Source organism: Drosophila miranda (genome assembly GCF_003369915.1).
Source record: "Drosophila miranda strain MSH22 chromosome Y unlocalized genomic scaffold, D.miranda_PacBio2.1 Contig_Y2_pilon, whole genome shotgun sequence".
NCBI lineage: Eukaryota > Metazoa > Arthropoda > Insecta > Diptera > Drosophilidae > Drosophila > Drosophila miranda.
Window position 1 is genome coordinate 9,815,329 of NW_022881614.1, and position 17,831 is coordinate 9,833,159.

General features: G+C 45.3%; 1 pseudogene; it reads left to right on the forward strand.

Moving 5' to 3' along the window:
- Nucleotides 1-1,825: 1,825 nt before the first annotated feature.
- On the forward strand, nucleotides 1,826-17,647 carry LOC117193005 (annotated as a pseudogene).
- Nucleotides 17,648-17,831: the final 184 nt, after the last annotated feature.

Here is a 17,831-nt window from a genome sequence, read left to right on the forward strand (position 1 = left end):
ACTCTGCAAGAAGGGTATCCCTAGCTGCTTGATGCTAAATGACGTCTGAAATTTTGTCTGGCGGGGGATGTGGGGTTTGAAGGGGCCTCTGCGTGTCGCGGGTTTTTATTAACTTGGCCGTCTCGCCTCGCTGTTCCGCTGTAGTTGTTGTCTGTTTGCTTTTGGGAGCCGTTTATTGAAAAACGACCAGAAAACCAGACAGAGAAGAACGAGAAAGTGTTGAAACTAGAGTTGCAGCTACTAGCTACTAGCTACGGACAGACGGACAGACAGACATGGCTTAATCGACTCGGCTATTGATGCTGATCAGGAATATATATACTTTATGGGGTCGGAAACGATTCCTTCTGGACGTTACACACATCCACTTTTACCACAAATCTAATATACCCAAATACTCATTTTGAGTATCGGGTATAAAAAGGCTGCTGCTTGCCCAAGAAACAGAATCCAGAACCAGAACAGAACGTATGGTGGCTGGCCCATTGTATTGCCGCTAGAGATGGTGGCGTGTATGCGTCATTTGTGCTGCAATTTGGTGCCCAAAGGGAAGCGTGGAAGAACATGTAAATGAAGCTCATGAAGCTATTAAGATATCCATAGGAGAAAGCCTTAAAATATATATTCGTTCATCTCGTGAGCAGAAAATCACTTGCGTAATGCATTTTCACGTGCTATTTTTCTTACAATAATAAACAATGCTCTGCAGTTTACAAAGCTATATCCGATGATTCTTTATATTACGATCCACAACCAACTATCTATTTGTCTATCTTCAAGATATCTGAATATTTTAGCTTTAATTCAGATGGAGGCCTATAATCCATCGTATCTTGTGTAATTTTGGGCCATCGCTATGACGTTCCGTTTTGGCCGTTTAGCTACTTTGTTCGACAATGGCCGACACATACACTCACACACTTAAACATGCACTAACACACACGCATAACTCACAAACCACAGAGCTACAGCCAGCGGACAGAATCGCATCAGTAAGAGCCACGTTATTAATGAGCCCAGAAATCATCAGGAATCAGGATGCGTATGCATCGCCCATCGCCCATCCCCTCTTTTTGGGGAAGTAATGTACGTTTTTGGTGGGGATGCTGCGTAGATGTTCCTACGTAGGACACTCTAATGAGCAGCCTCTCAAACAGAATGGAACCACAATTCTGCGGGCTGATCCACAGACTCCTACTCCAGGTCCTGCTTCTGCTGTTCCTTCGGTAAAGAGGATGCTTGTAAAGTTGTCAAGTAACTACAAAGTGGTAAAGTCTTTCAAGAGTCCCCTAAGTCGTCTGAAGGGGTGGCAAGAGAACGATTCCAAGAGAAACTTGTCGTGTTCTACGCCTCTTCCCCACGTCCTTCTGCCTCCTCGAGAAGCTTGTATCCGGCCAGAGACCAAGAGACACCCATTGCACGCACCAGCGCGGGTTTAGAGGAGGGTTCGAGGAAGTGGTTCGTATGTGGCAGGAGGTATTCTACTGTCAGCCCTCTATTGCCATACTCTATGTGATTGTACATTCAGTGACTGCTCGTGTGCGTGTGAAATCGGAAGTGAATGCCGACTGCCTCCCCATCCATCCTGCCACGAACATCTTACAGCCGCCAGTCGCCATTCCCCATTCCCCATTTTGCATTCGCCTGTCTGTGAAGCTACCCCTGTGGCTGCGGGGCGACAGGTGCTTCCGCATTTGAATGTCAACGGAAACCGCAACGGTACAACTTAGATAAACGTTTGCTCTTTAAATATGTGCGCTGTCGGTGCTACCAAAGAAGCACGGAGGACTGGCTCCGGGTTTATGTGCTACGAGGATTCCGCTACATGCGAAATGGTTGCGGTTCCAATATTCTAGTCCATGAGCAGGAGACGGAGCCGGAGAAGAGTCCTCTCAGTGGCTTCGTATGTGTAAGCCATGACAGGAGTACCCATGCTTGGATAGATCCTGGCTTGGCTTATTGCTTACTCTCCTCCTTACACTTCCACCCGTCAACAGAGATGTGTGTCTGCGTGATGTGTCTGTGTGTCTGCGTGGCAGGATGGGATGTGGCAGGCGGCTGTCTAGTTGTTTGCATTTTCAGCGCCAAAGTAAAATTGATTATAGAGAAATGGAGATGGGTAAGCAGAGACTGTGTCTGAAGGATATCCAGACCCACACCCACACTCCATCCACAGCCCCAACCACATCCCCATCCCCTTCCTACAAAGAAGCAGGCTGTGCATAATGATATTTTTTCAAAAAATTATGCTATTAATGGAATTCTAGAAGACAGATTATAATTAAATATTTTACAAAATTAAAATCCCATTAGCGCAGATTATTTTGTAAAATTCAATTGCAAGTAAGTTGTTAGGCTCCTTCATACGTTTAATCGGCTTTTAATTGTCAAATAAGAGTAAAAAAGAATATAAATACAATTTATTTAACAATTTCAAGCATAATTGAACGGATATCTGCAAGTTTAAGGACTGAAATGCAACTTTTGTTCTCTGATTCAACTTATTTATTGTATAGCCTTAAAGAGAACTTTCTCTGTCCGTGTTATAATATAATATATAAAGTGTTTTGACACTTTACAGGAATATATTGGACTTTTCCAGTGTGATTTCCCGACGAAATCATAGAGCAACCGTAGCTTAATGGATCTGAAAAGGGAAAAAGGTCAAAAACTGATATTTTTGTCCTTTTTTGCATTTTTATCTGTTAATACAAATAAAACGAGGGGGAACGTTGTGAGTTGCTGCGGACACCGCAACTCTACATTTATACCCGATACTTAGTCAGTATGGCTCTCCTCCGGCAGACGCCGCTAATACACGACAAAGAGTGCGTACGAGAGAGACAGAAAATCAGTCTGAGCGTGACGTCGGGCGCTGCGTAGCCAGTGCAAATTGATTTGTTGGTTTTGGCTATAAAAATTGTCTGATCTGATCCAGATTCAGCAATCTGATAGATATGGTCGTTATCTATGATTCTGCGTTTTCAGTTTTCTCGAATCTGCAATATTTTCACACAAAACGGTCAAGGTCAGATATCACAGGAGTGTGGATACCAAATTTGGTTGCTCTAGCTCTTATGGGTTCTGAGATCCTTGAACTCATATTTTGCAATTGGCAAAACCGACCATGAAACCTGTGCGTTAGAGAGAGACAGAGCGAGAAAGAATTAAATTGTTTTCTTGAATCTGGCTATAATAATTATACGATCTGGTTCAGATTTTGCACTTTAGGAGATATTGTCATCTTCTACGATTCTGCGTTTTTGGTTTTATCGTATCTTTAAAAATGTGGATGCATAGATTTTCGTCCTTTGTGGGGGCGGAAGTGGGCGGGGCGAAGTTTTGAAATATTTTTAAAGCAGTGACATATCACAGAAGTCTGGATCCAAAACATCGTTGCTCTAGCTCTTATAGTCTTTGAGCACTAGGCGCTGAAGGGGACGGACAGACGGACAGACGGACGGACGGGTATCGGTATCGGGTATAAAAAGAGATAAATGCGATAGTTTCAGGCGACGAACGTTGGGATACTCTCTAGTATTTTTTGATTCTTTGATTTCCGATCTTTTTTGGCTAATATCTACATATAATATATATAAATGTATATATGTATTTAAATGTTCATGCATTTATGTAGATCTTTAAGGGTATATACATATATGTATATGTCGGAACATGAAGACCCTGATGCGGCACATCGTTCTCTTGATTTTCATCCGCCATTTTGTATCACCGCTGTAGCACAGCAAGTCACTGGCGTCGCGTTCTTTTCGTAGTCCAATCTCGACTGACTCTCCACAACAACACTAGCAACATGCTCATCTGAGACGCTCTCTCTCTCTCGCTCAGACTATGCTCTCAGCAACATTGTATATCATTGAATATATCGATACAGCTATCGTAGTAACTAATTTTATTGTAAGTCGATTACTTATTTTATTTAAAAATACAGGAATTATTTCATAATCTCCGACACGGCCTTCCTGACGCTCACACGTCCTCGTGGGCCAGGCCATACCAATTAACGACAAAATACATAGTAGTCCATCCCTTGCTCAAGTAACTTAACATTTTATTTACATTCGCTTTCATTTGTTTTTAATCAATTGCTTATTTCAACTTAAACTTATTTTCCAATCAACTCCAATTTTCAATTGCTCATTTCAATTTAAACTTATTCTTCAATATTTATCTTTTAATTCTTACAATATACCAAAGCCACATTCTCTTCTTTTCAATGGTGCTCTTAAATTCTTGTTTCGTTTACATCTATAGTACCATTGTACCATCGCACCATCACACTCTCACTCTTCTGTCATGATTGTCACTCACATATCCTTCATACCACGTTCTCAGGCTCTTGCTGTCTCAATACAACGCTCTCACGCACATTTTGCGTCCTGGTCTCTCTCTAGACCCTCATGACCCCTGCCACGCGACATCAACCGCGCCGCACGCCATGTTGAACTCTCTTAGCCCACACTTGTGCCATCGGTTGACCATCGTGGTGCAGTCGTAGCCTTCGTGTATGATTCATCTCAACACACCCACTGGTGCCGGTACTTCTTCATCATCCATGCCCTCTAGCAGGTGATCCACTTCAGCCGCAACTAGCTCACTTGGCATAGCTCGTAATTGTTCATGAGCATACTTAAATGTTCTCTTACTTGATAAAGATTTTAACATATATCGATCACCTTCAAGAACTTCAATTATCGCAAATGGACCTTTAAATTTAAGATCCAACTTCGTTTGGTGACGTTCCTCACACTTGAGCAAGACATGGTCGCCTACGCCAAATCTCACAATTTTGGCCTTATTTTTATCAAATCTTTGCTTGTCATATTCTGCATTTTCTATCATGTTTCGTCGCGCTCGAGTTCTGACACCTTCTACATCTACCTTTTCTTCTTCTATCAATGGCATCATACCCAATGGCCTTGCCTCTTTCCCAATCAACATTTCCAATGGACTAGCCTTAGTGACTCGATTCGTTGTACATTTCAAAGCCAACTGAACATCTTTCAACGCATCCTGCCAAGATCGTTTACTTGTTTCCACAGCCGTCAACATTGCCTTCATGGTACTCATAACGCGCTCTACCTGTCCATTCGCACGACTAGCGCCAGTTGCTATTAGATGAAAATCAATCTTTTGTGCAGAGCAAAACTGTCGGAAATCACTACTCGCAAAACTACGGCCCTGATCTGCGATTATCCGATTGGGAACACCAAATAAGGATATGGCAGATTTCACTGCCTCAATGCAGCTGTCTGTATCGAGATTCAAAGTGTGATAAGGATACACGTACTTGGTGAATGCATCGACTTGCACTATCACGTATTCTTTGAGGTCATTCTTGCCACTGAGCTTGCCGCTGATATCGATGTGTACCGTATGCCATGGTATATCGATCTTAGGTATGGAATGCAGTTCTATTTGTGTTTTGCCCGTGGCCGGTTTTGCCAATTTACATGTAATGCAATTTTCCACAAACTTTCTCACATATTTTGACATATTTTCAAACCAATACTGTGTACGTGTACGTGATTGATGACTGACCATCTGAACGCCCTAGGTATTACAGGTAGGCACCTGGTTCGACCATCTCTTTGTATTTTCCTATACAGCATACCCGCTCTCAATTCATATGTCCTTGCAATCTCATCCTGTAATTCATTATTTTGCAATTTCGAAACTACGTCTGCTAACTCTTGATCTCGCTGCTGTTCTGCTAGGAGCCAATTATCCGTTATTTCCGCTAGTTCTACACGAAATTCATTTATATTCACAGCATTCGCACGTTTTTCAACAGACAATGGACTGCGTGAAAGAAAGTCAACATGTGCCATATGATTTCCTTTTCTATACTCCACACTAAAATCAAATGATTGCAGATGGCGCCGTGGTTCCTACGACGGGGTGGCTCGCGGGGAGACGAGTGTGTCGTTCGTCGTGAGCCGATGTAGATGGCGACGGTACAGTCGCGGCTGAGCGGGCTGGACGACGAGGGCGGCGTTTTGCATGGTTCGATTTAGATGGCGACGATGCTCCCGAGGCTGAGCGGGCCGGACGACGAGACGTGGGTACGTGGAGTAGCGTGTGGTTGTTTTTGCCGGAGTGTTGGTGAGCCAGGCAGTTCCCGCAATACTGGTTGATAAGGACAGCTCGGAGTTTCTCTTCGGGGCTCAGGAGAAGAAATTGGTGGTAGGTCCGTAGCGGATGGACTCCTTGGCAGATCCGGCAACGGTAGGAGCCAATTTCCCGAGCACGTCGGTTCTCCCTGGTGCGGTTGGCGCGGGGACGTGGGGCCATATCTGGGTGCGGAGAACTAAATTGAAATAAAGGCGTCGAAGACACATTAGTAACGATCTTGGAACGGGTGAGAGGCACATTTAAGACATTGCAAATTGCCGCCCGGTTACATAGTCTGGTGAGGCTATGTTGATCTAAGGACGGATTCACCTTCGAGTTCAGGTGCTTTCATACAGTGCATATTTTGGAAATATTTCCGTCGGTCAGGAGACCGTTCGAGCTGGAAGGAAATTGCTGTCGTAAAAAGACCCCGAGTCTTCTACCAGTGTGATAGGTCGTCTGGAAATTTGACTCGAGAACGATGAGATTTGATTCATCACCTGAGGCACAGGACCTGTGAGTACCCAGCCGAAAATGGTCTCCTGCCCGAGGAGAGAGCCACAGATGTTGGTCAGTGAGCCACTTAACTGAATGGACAGAAGGATATCCGCTCGAATCAGGATATCTATTTGTGAACTCTCATAGAAGGTCGGATCCGCCCATGAGAGGTTCGGCAGGTCTCTCAAGAACCCTTGCGAGATCGGATGCGATGGAATATTCGCGGCCAATTCCGGAATAACGTAGGCTGTGGCATTTAGTTGTAAGCCCGGCTTAGTCGGAGAACGGATGGAAAAACTGCAGAGCTTCTTTGACTGAGCGGATACGGCATTATTTAGGCCGGAGACCTGTGCCTGGATACGTTGGAATGGCAATTTGATCATGTCCACAAGACGTTCTGTAATGAACGTCGCCTCTGAGCCAGAGTCGATCAGAGCGCGGGCGTGGAAAGTTTTTCCCAGGTGGCAAATATTAACGATGGCCGTGCCTAGGAGGACAGCCGTCTCGTGCCGGAGGCGAAATCTGACTGAACGTTTGGCTGGGCTTCGGACGAACTTGGATTTTGTACCCTTGGTACTCGTAGATGTAGCTCGGGCCACGCTGAGGAATTTTGTGCCCTTGTGGAAATCGCCTCGCTGGAGTTTGCTGGATTGCTACGGTGCAGAAGCGTATGGTGCCGGTCTCCACAAATTATGCAATTGTGGGCGCTTTGGCATGCTCGTATCTGGTGGCCCCTTGCAAAGCAGTTCAAACAAAGCTGCTTTTGCTTAATGTAGTCGGAGCGGGCGCCAGCGGGCATTTGAAGGAAGTAAGGGCATAACCGGATTGGATGATACTCTTTGGAGCAGAGATCACACGTGCTCCTCGTTTGATTCACTGTGATCTCGAACGAGTGGGCACTCCTAGGATAAGGACTTCCTTGAGACCGAAACGGATTGCTTCTCGAATTGTCTGCAGTGCGTATGCTAGCCCTGGAGTGGGCCTGAGTCTCCATGCCTGGATGGTCGTCCTCGGTCACTTCGAGAGACAGGTACCGCTCCGCCAGGAACTTGTCCATGGCGTGCCAGGTAGGAATTTCGGACTTGTGCGTCACGGATTGCTCCCAAAGCTCTAAGGGCGTCTTTGGCAGCTTAGCAGAAATGAGGTACACTAAAACTCCGTCAGCGAAAACGCTGTCTGTTGAGACCTCGGAATGGGTGAGTGTCGTGAGCTCTTTTAGCGCTGCTGCTGACTCGGTACGGATTTGGGGCAGACTGAAAAGGATCTTCAGCTGGGCCTTGAGTATCAGCCTCTTGTTTTGGAAACGCTCACGAAGGGCGTTCCATGCGGACGCGAAACCCTCGTTCGTAAGTGGAGCCTGTGCCACTATGTCGTGGGCTTCACCGCTGGTCTTTTTGTTGAGGTGGAACAGTTTTTCCACTGGAGCCAACCTTGGGTTTTCTATGTAGATGGCGGTGAACAGGTCTCGGAACGTGGGATACTGCTGTGGGATACCCCACTGAAAACTTCAGTGTCACATGGAGGGAGGCGGCAACCGCCGGAAGTCGGCACTTGAACGGCCAGTTGCGGCGTGTGAGGGATAGTCGGGGGCTCGAGCTGATCGTTCAGTTCGGCCAGGCATTGCGCGAAGACCGCGTAGCAGTCATCGTACATCTCTTGGACATAAGCTACACCCTCTGGATCCTCTTCCGCCATCGTCACCGAACAGGCCGCGAACTCCGCGTCCACCTTTGCCCACAGGCTTCGGAGTTGTTCTCGATGGACTTGGGAGAGCGAGCGGGTTGGTGTGCTAGCATCTGGAGCACTGAGCTTCTGGTCGAAGCGGGTCAGTCTGCTTGCGGCCAAGGCAAACTTAGACCGTGCGGAACTGGCGGCCATAGTGCTAGGAGCCGTGAGAGGGACTCCCGAGGGGAGCAACAAATCCTCGAAGGCATGTGGTGCGTGAGCCCTGGACGTGGTCGGACCTCGCTCAGCTGGGGCCGGACGGGAAGATGTGGGCGTAGTGGCTGAGCCGTTGGAGCTGGGTGGATGGGTCAAACTCAGCGAACTCACCCGCTTAAACTTCTTGCGAGGTTTCTTCTCAACAGTGGGCATGTTTTGCTGATGGATCTGCGATAACGCGTAGTAGAGTCGCAAAGGTAGGTGAGCGGAAAAGGCGACGTGGAATTTCAGAACTACGAACCGTGGATATGTGGTTTTGGTGGAATTTATTGCGAGTATTTAAATTATGAAAAAAGTACACCGTGGCCGGAATATATAGATATAAATACTACGATTGAACTACGGTTGAAAACAATATACTCTCGAAATGCAGGGTAGCGCGTCACTTGGCGTTCCGTTACAGTCAAGCGCGGCACCGAAAAATATTCTCCCAACAACTACAACGCAGGCAAACGGTGGAGAAGCGAAAGCGAAAAGAAAAACGAAAAGAATGCACCGCTGCTGCTGCTTGTATGTGTGTATGTATGGCTGTAAGTGCTATGTACCGCGTCTTGGGTTGAAGAGATGTCAAACAACGGGTAAAACGGTGGATAACCGTTTTATATACAATATGTATGTTATATACATAGATGTGCAAGAATATGCTAATTTAAAATGCGTACGTATAGATATGTAAGATAAATACATATGTACATATGTATGTGCAGTATATATGGATCGTTATTTTGTTGGTAGTATAATTAGTTAAATAAGGAGGCGCAGTGATTTGTTATTTTATTTCCTTATAAAACCGACAAACTATGGAACGTTGAGCATGCACGGAATAAACCACAAAAATAATTGCAAGAATATGCCTTTATGTTTGTTGCCAGCCGATTGGATTGCGTTGCGATGTGTAAATACATGTATGTATGTATGTATGTTAGCAACGAAAGCTCAGCTGGTAGCTGGAGAGGTAAAAATATTATTTACACTGGATCGGAAGCTGAACGCAGGAGTTAGCTCGGATCAAATTAAACCTTTGGAGAAGTAGGAAGCCACAACCGTTGGCAGAACGAAGTATGGTTTAATTTGGAGCTAGAGCGAGAAATAAATACATACACATGCATGTACATATGCCACGGGAACTCGGACTGGGATGGAAAACTCGCACAAAATCACTGCACTGTTGTTAGGCACAATCGAAGAGTACTTATCTTGAACTTGGAGCGATCCGCCGATGCTGGCTGGGGTGAGCTTCTCCTTATGGGGAAGGCGAAGATCCGGCTCGAAGGACCAATGTTTGTAGTGGGGCGCATCGAAGCTCAACTCTCCCACAACGCAATTGCTGTAGCCGTCATAAGAAATGAAAACCGTTATGTTTAGTGGTATATATATAATTATGTGTGTGTATTTGGTTGGACGGTCGCGCGGTAGATCGGCCGTCTGAAGCGGGGGTGAAATCGTAACTGCTTAACTCTCTGCCTTATGGTGCTTTTTCTGCCGTGAGCGCCGTGTGGATCGTGGATTGTGGATCCGAGCGCCCCTCCGAGCGCGCGAGAGCGAGTTGGGACCGGGGCGCACGGAGTTGGCACAGTGCGCGGAAATTGTTTACGGCTGGCCTGAACAAGGGTATATACATATATGTATATGTCGGAACATGAAGACCCTGATGCGGCACATCGTTCTCTTGATTTTCATCCGCCATTTTGTATCACCGCTGTAGCACAGCAAGTCACTGGCGTCGCGTTCTTTTCGTAGTCCAATCTCGACTGACTCTCCACAACAACACTAGCAGCATGCTCATCTGAGACGCTCTCTCTCTCGCTCAGACTATGCTCTCAGCAACATTGTATATCATTGAATATATCGATACAGCTATCGTAGTAACTAATTTTATTGTAAGTCGATTACTTATTTTATTTAAAAATACAGGAATTATTTCCTAATCTCCGACACGGCCTTCCTGACGCTCACACGTCCTCGTGGGCCAGGCCATACCAATTAACGACAAAATACATAGTAGTCCATCCCTTGCTCAAGTAACTTAACATTTTATTTACATTCGCTTTCATTTGTTTTTAATCAATTGCTTATTTCAACTTAAACTTATTTTCCAATCAATTCCAATTTTCAATTGCTCATTTCAATTTAAACTTATTCTTCAATATTTATCTTTTAATTCTTACAATATACCAAAGCCACATTCTCTTCTTTTCAATGGTGCTCTTAAATTCTTGTTTCGTTTACATCTATAGTACCATTGTACCATCGCACCATCACACTCTCACTCTTCTGTCATGATTGTCACTCACATATCCTTCATACCACGTTCTCAGGCTCTTGCTGTCTCAATACAACGCTCTCACGCACATTTTGCGTCCTGGTCTCTCTCTAGACCCTCATGACCCCTGCCACGCGACATCAACCGCGCCGCACGCCATGTTGGACTCTCTTAGCCCACACTTGTGCCATCGGTTGACCATCGTGGTGCAGTCGTAGCCTTCGTGTATGATTCATCTCAACACACCCACTGGTGCCGGTACTTCTTCATCATCCATGCCCTCTAGCAGGTGAACCACTTCAGCCGCAACTAGCTCACTTGGCATAGCTCGTAATTGTTCATGAGCATACTTAAATGTTCTCTTACTTGATAAAGATTTTAACATTTATCGATCACCTTCAAGAACTTCAATTATCGCAAATGGACCTTTAAATTTAGGATCCAACTTCGTTTGGTGACGTTCCTCACACTTGAGCAAGACATGGTCGCCTACGCCAAATCTCACAATTTTGGCCTTATTTTTATCAAATCTTTGTTTGTCATATTCTGCATTTTCTATCATGTTTCGTCGCGCTCGAGTTCTGACACCTTCTACATCTACCTTTTCTTCTTCTATCAATGGCATCATACCCAATGGCCTTGCCTCTTTCCCAATCAACATTTCCAATGGACTAGCCTTAGTGACTCGATTCGTTGTACAATTCAAAGCCAACTGAACATCTTTCAACGCATCCTGCCAAGATCGTTTACTTGTTTCCACAGCCGTCAACATTGCCTTCATGGTACTCATAACGCGCTCTACCTGTCCATTCGCACGACTAGCGCCAGTTGCTATTAGATGAAAATCAATCTTTTGTGCAGAGCAAAACTGTCGGAAATCACTACTCGCAAAACTAAGGCCCTGATCTGCGATTATCCGATTGGGAACACCAAATAAGGATATGGCAGATTTCACTGCCTCAATGCAGCTGTCTGTATCGAGATTCAAAGTGTGATAAGGATACACGTACTTGGTGAATGCATCGACTTGCACTATCACGTATTCTTTGAGGTCATTCTTGCCACTGAGCTTGCCGCTGCTATCGATGTGTACCGTATGCCATGGTATATCGATCTTAGGTATGGAATGCAGTTCTATTTGTGTTTTGCCCGTGGCCGGCTTTGCCAATTTACATGTAATGCAATTTTCCACAAACTTTCTCACATATTTTGACATATTTTCAAACCAATACTGTGTGTAAACCTTATCTAAAGTCTTCTCCCAGCCCAAATGCATTATAAATGTACGTGATTGATGACTGACCATCTGAACGCCCTAGGTATTACAGGTAGGCACCTGGTTCGACCATCTCTTTGTATTTTCCTATACAGCATACCCGCTCTCAATTCATATGTCCTTGCAATCTCATCCTGTAATTCATTATTTTGCAATTTCGAAACTACGTCTGCTAACTCTTGATCTCGCTGCTGTTCTGCTAGGAGCCAATTATCCGTTATTTCCGCTAGTTCTACACGAAATTCATTTATATTCGCAGCACTCGCACGTTTTTCAACCGACAATGGATTGCGTGAAAGAAAGTCAACATGTGCCATATGATTTCCTTTTCTATACTCCACATTAAAATCAAATGATTGCAGATAAGCCCACCAGCGATGTACCCGAGGCGACAAATCTATCTTATGGCGGCTAGCTTTTAAGGAATTGCAATCGGTGTACACTACAAAAGCACGGCCATGCAGGAAATGGCGAAAATGTTTAACGGCATTAAACACGGCTAGTGTTTCCAGCTCATACGAGTGGTATTTTGATTCGGCTGCTGTAGTGCATTTGCTGTAATATTCAATCACTCTCAGTTTGCCATTTACCTTGTGCATCAATATGGCGCCATAGCCAATCGAACTAGCATCGGTATGCAACTCAACAGGGTATTGTGGATCGAAGATTATCAGAACGGAGTCGCTAACTAGCGTTGATATAATTTTCTGTCGCACCTGTTCATGTTTTGGTTCCCACTCAAATTTGCTGTTCTTAGAGGTAAGAAAATATAATGGCTTAATTTCCTCGGAGAATCTGGGAACAAATTGCCGAAAGTAGGATGACAACCCTATAAACTGTCTCAGTTGGGTCACAGATTGTGGTGGCGACATAGCAGCCAACGCTTCTATCTTACGCGGATTCGGCCTTAATTCGCCATTTTCAACTTTGAACCACAGATATTCTACGCTTGGTTTCAGAAATGTACACTTGGCTATATTAAATGAGAATCCGGCCTCAATTAGTACGTTCAACACCTTTTCAAGTCTTTCATACGCCTCCTCCCTCGTGCCAGCAACAACCAGAACATCATCGATGTAAACTATGGCATACGAATAGGCCAGTTCTCCCAAAGCTCGTGTTATTGCTCGTTGAAAAACAGATGATGCGTTTTTCAGGCCAAACGGCATGGACAGAAACTCGTACTGACCCTCAGGTGTTACAAATGCTGTGCGTTCTATCGAGTCCGAATGTATGGGTACCTGATAGAAACCACTCGCCATATCCAAGCTTGAAAAGAATTTGCTGCCACGCAGTCTGTTGATCTGGTCGTCAGATATCAAGGGCAGCGGGTACTTATCCGCAATCGTATTCGCGTTCAATTCTCTATAATCTACACACAGTCGGTCATTTCCGTCTTTCTTCTTTACTAGCAGCATTGGACTGGCGAATGGGGAACAGCTCGGGCGGATGACATCAGTCGCTATGAGTTCCTGTATTTTGCCTCTCACTAATGTTTTCTCTTCTGAGCTAAGTCTATACGGACGCCTCATTACAGTTTTATTTGCATCCATCAAACGGATTTCTAGCTCACCAGTTGTTACTCGACAATTTGGGATACCCTTTATGAATCTGTGCGCGTATGGCTCCAATAATTTGACTAGTTTGGCCTTGTCTGAGTCATGCAACTCTGGATCATTATTTATGAGCATTGCAAAATCCACGTTGGCAATGTCGGACAGCGTGTTGACAGTTTTGATCTTATATATCTCAAATTTGTTGGCATCTATGGAAACATTAAAACCCTGACTCAGAAATTCGCGGCCGATTAACACATCATGCTTTATACATTCATTCATTATCACGTGAAATAAGATTTCTACGGAATATTCACAAATTTTGACTGTTGATAAGATTTGCAAATTACATGATATAGAATTTTCCCCAATTCCTTTTAAAACTAACTTATTGTTCAATCTCTTGCCTGCAAACTTTTCAGCCAGTTTTTCTTTCAATAATGAGCACCTGAGTCAAAGAAGAATGGAACGGGCTCACCAAACTGATACAGGGTTCCTCTCGGCTCCATCACGGTACAGACATCTACCCGCTTCTCGTATGTGCTGCTATTACTTGACGCTGAGGTACCTTTCGTACATACAGACGCAATATGTCCAGGGCTGCCACACTTAAAACATGTCACTGCTGCTCGTTCCTTGCCCTGTGACGTGTTGCCGTGCGTCTGATGACCCTTGAACGCATTCCACTCTCCAGCTCTCCTGTTTCGGCACTCTGCAATTTTGTTTCCAACTTTGCCACAAGAATGGCACCGTATATGCGATGTCAATTTTTGCTTCTTTCGTTCAGTGCCATGACCTTGATCTGCCGTATACTGATCACTCCGTTTACCCAACGCAAACGCTCGCAACTGCTGCTCCAATTCGCTACGTGTTTTGATATTGGTGGTGAATATCAAGCGCTGCAGTCTGTTGTCTATTTTAGACGTATGAGCAAGCACAACAGACACTGCCATTTCCTCCAGAGTCATCATTTTCCATTTTGATAGCAGTGACGTCACCAAGCGGCTGCCATATACCGACAAACACTCGCTCGGCTTCGGGCTGCCATTGAAGATGTTTAGCAAAATGGCTGCCGGCGTCTCTATTCCTTCGTAGCGCTGAACAAATAGATCTCGAAACGCAGGCCATTTGATTCCTGTGTAACAGATCTGTGATAGCCACTGTGATACTCCTCCCTCCAGCGAGTCACTGAGTGCCATCACAAGTGCGCTGCCCTCTAGCGGATTCTCTGCCATGATTATATCCACCGTTTTGCACCAAGCAGCGGCATCTGCACCTACAGCGTCGGGGTTGTACTTTGGCAAGGTTACAACTTTGGCTTTTTCATCCGAATTTTTTGATGCCTGCATTGATTTAATAAGCTCCATGAAATTTCGGTTCTGGGCCTCGAGAAGTGTACGCCAGTATTTGTCAGAGTGGTCTGATGGCGAGGCCGATCCCACTTCTGATGTCGGAACATGAAGACCCTGATGCGGCACATCGTTCTCTTGATTTTCATCCGCCATTTTGTATCACCGCTGTAGCACAGCAAGTCACTTGCGTCGCGTTCTTTTCGTAGTCCAATCTCGACTGACTCTCCACAACAACACTAGCAACATGCTCATCTGAGACGCTCTCTCTCTCGCTCAGACTATGCTCTCAGCAACATTGTATATCATTGAATATATCGATACAGCTATCGTAGTAACTAATTTTATTGTAAGTCGATTACTTATTTTATTTAAAAATACTGGAATTATTTCATAATCTCCGACATATATTTAAAGCTTCCATGGTTGCGATTCGTTTATCCTTGGAAATAAACAAGTTTTTCCTCCAAAGACTAATGTGATGTAGGGATTATATCCTAGTCTATGGTCTATGCTAAGTTTCATCCGGATATAGTTAGCATTGAAAGACTTGTTTGCATAGAAACATCACTCTTCCGTTGAGGCTTGCCCAAGAGGGCGATTTTTAAAAAGGGCATACGAAAAAAATGAAGGAAGGCCACTTAATTAAGCAAAAAGGGAAAGCGAGGTAAAGTCCTGGCCTCCGATTGGACCGCCGAAAATGTACACTGACCAACACGTTTTTAAGTGCGAAACAATGTAATTTCATGGTAATCAGTAGACCATACCCTTACTGCGTTCTACCGTACCCGTACCCACCAGATACGACGTTTCCCGAATGAATTTCCGGCTGTGTGCACATGCCACATAGCAATAGAGATTCTCCGGACGGTCGGACACTTTGGGCAGGCACTACAGAAATGTCAGCTTGCAATTTTCTATGCCATTTAAAATAAATGAAAATGGGAAAAGCTCTTCTTTTGAGCCTTGCCCGGCTCTGGGCCGGCGGATTGTAGTAGTTTTAGGTGCTCTTGGGCCAGTGCGCGTGTTAACGTAAATAAATTACAAACACACATACACACACACACACTAGATAGAAGGAGAAGAAGAGACTACGCAATCAAGTGGTCAGCGGCATACAGCTTATAAATCAGAGGCAGAGAAACAGTGCCTCTAAAAACATTTCGGGAATGGAATGGCGATGGAATGGGCGATGGGCGATGAATGGATGGACCCGCATAGCAATGGGTGGATGGATGGATGGATGGATGAGTGAGTGAGTGAATGAATGACCGAATGACTGAATGAATAGATTGAGCGGGGAATCCCGGATAGATGGATGGCTCGTATAAATGTCCAGCTATTTAGTTTCGGTTTGCTGTGGCTTGACTTTGCTTGTTTTTCCCCCCACTCACACCAGCACCCGCTCTCCACTCACTCTCTCCCTGTGGGAAAATGGGAAAAGTTGATATTGTGCTTTTTCCCGCTTTTAATGTTGTTTCGGGGACCCCGCGGAGTGGTTTTTGGCCTGACAAATGGCAGAGCAATTACGAATTAACTAGCATCTGGTTATCGGACAGTGGGAGGGGGGAGGGACAGATGGAGATGGGGTCTAAGCCGCTTTAGCTACGAGTCAGTGTGGGTCAGTGGAGGATAACCAAGGAGAAAGAGAAGAGGGGACGAAAATACTAAACCTAATATATAGATAATTTATCATATAATAATTCTAGTATATTCTTGGGACTGTCGTTCAATGGAAGATCATTTAATAGTCATTTAAGTATGATGCCCCACCTCATGCCTTTGTCTGCTTCATGCGACGCAGGCCACAGGAATGCCGACAGCATATTTGCAGCTGAAAATACTGTGGCCGGTGGCCGGACTGCCAGCAGAACAGCAGAACCGAACTTAGCCGCATAGATTCTTGTGAGTACTCCCATATTATCGCACAAAGGACTTCACTTGCAAACGCCAACCGCAGCCGAGAGGAGACAGGAGCGTGATCAGGGCCCAAGAAATATTACTGTGCAAATATTTGTATCGCATACTTTGGGGCGCACACGAAAGTATCTCTCTTTTGGAACGAGGGGGATGCAAATGCATCCTGCGGGTTATACACCGCTTTTTCTTGATGGAAAACCCAAAACTAAAACGAGATAAGCACTAGGGCTCTCCGTACAAAAGCCGCGTATCAGCGCTAGACGGAATCCAGTTATCAGCATCTGCTTCTACTTCTCAGCGTGGCCCTCTGGCTGGGTCGCAGTGGGGCGTACAGTGTGCCCAAGGCCACCGTCAATGTCAACTCGCCAAAGGGCTTCGAGGTCTCCATTCCGGACGAGCCTGGAATCAGCCTCTTCGCCTTCCACGGAAAGGTCAACGAGGAGATAGACGATCTCTCGGATCAGACCTGGGCCACCGACGTCGTCACAGCACGGAACGGACGCTGGACGTACCGCAACCGCAGCCACAAACTGCAGCAAGGAGATGTGCTCTACTACTGGACTACCACAACTACAACCAACGGGATGTGGTCGGAGGAGGTCAAGGAGCGAACACGCAGCGCATCGATGCGCGAGGTTCTGGCGGTGGCCATCAGCCGATTGTAGTCAATGGCCAGCCGACTATCAATATATATGTGGCATAAATTAAATAAAAACGAGGGGGAACGTTGTGAGTTGCTGCGGACACCGCAACTCTACGGTTATACCCGATACTAAGTCTGTATGGCTCTCCTCCGGCAGACGCCGCTAATATTAAGCGACACGATGAAGAGTGCATGCGAGAGAGACAGAAAATCAGTCTGATACCAAATTTGGTATCCACACTCCTAATAT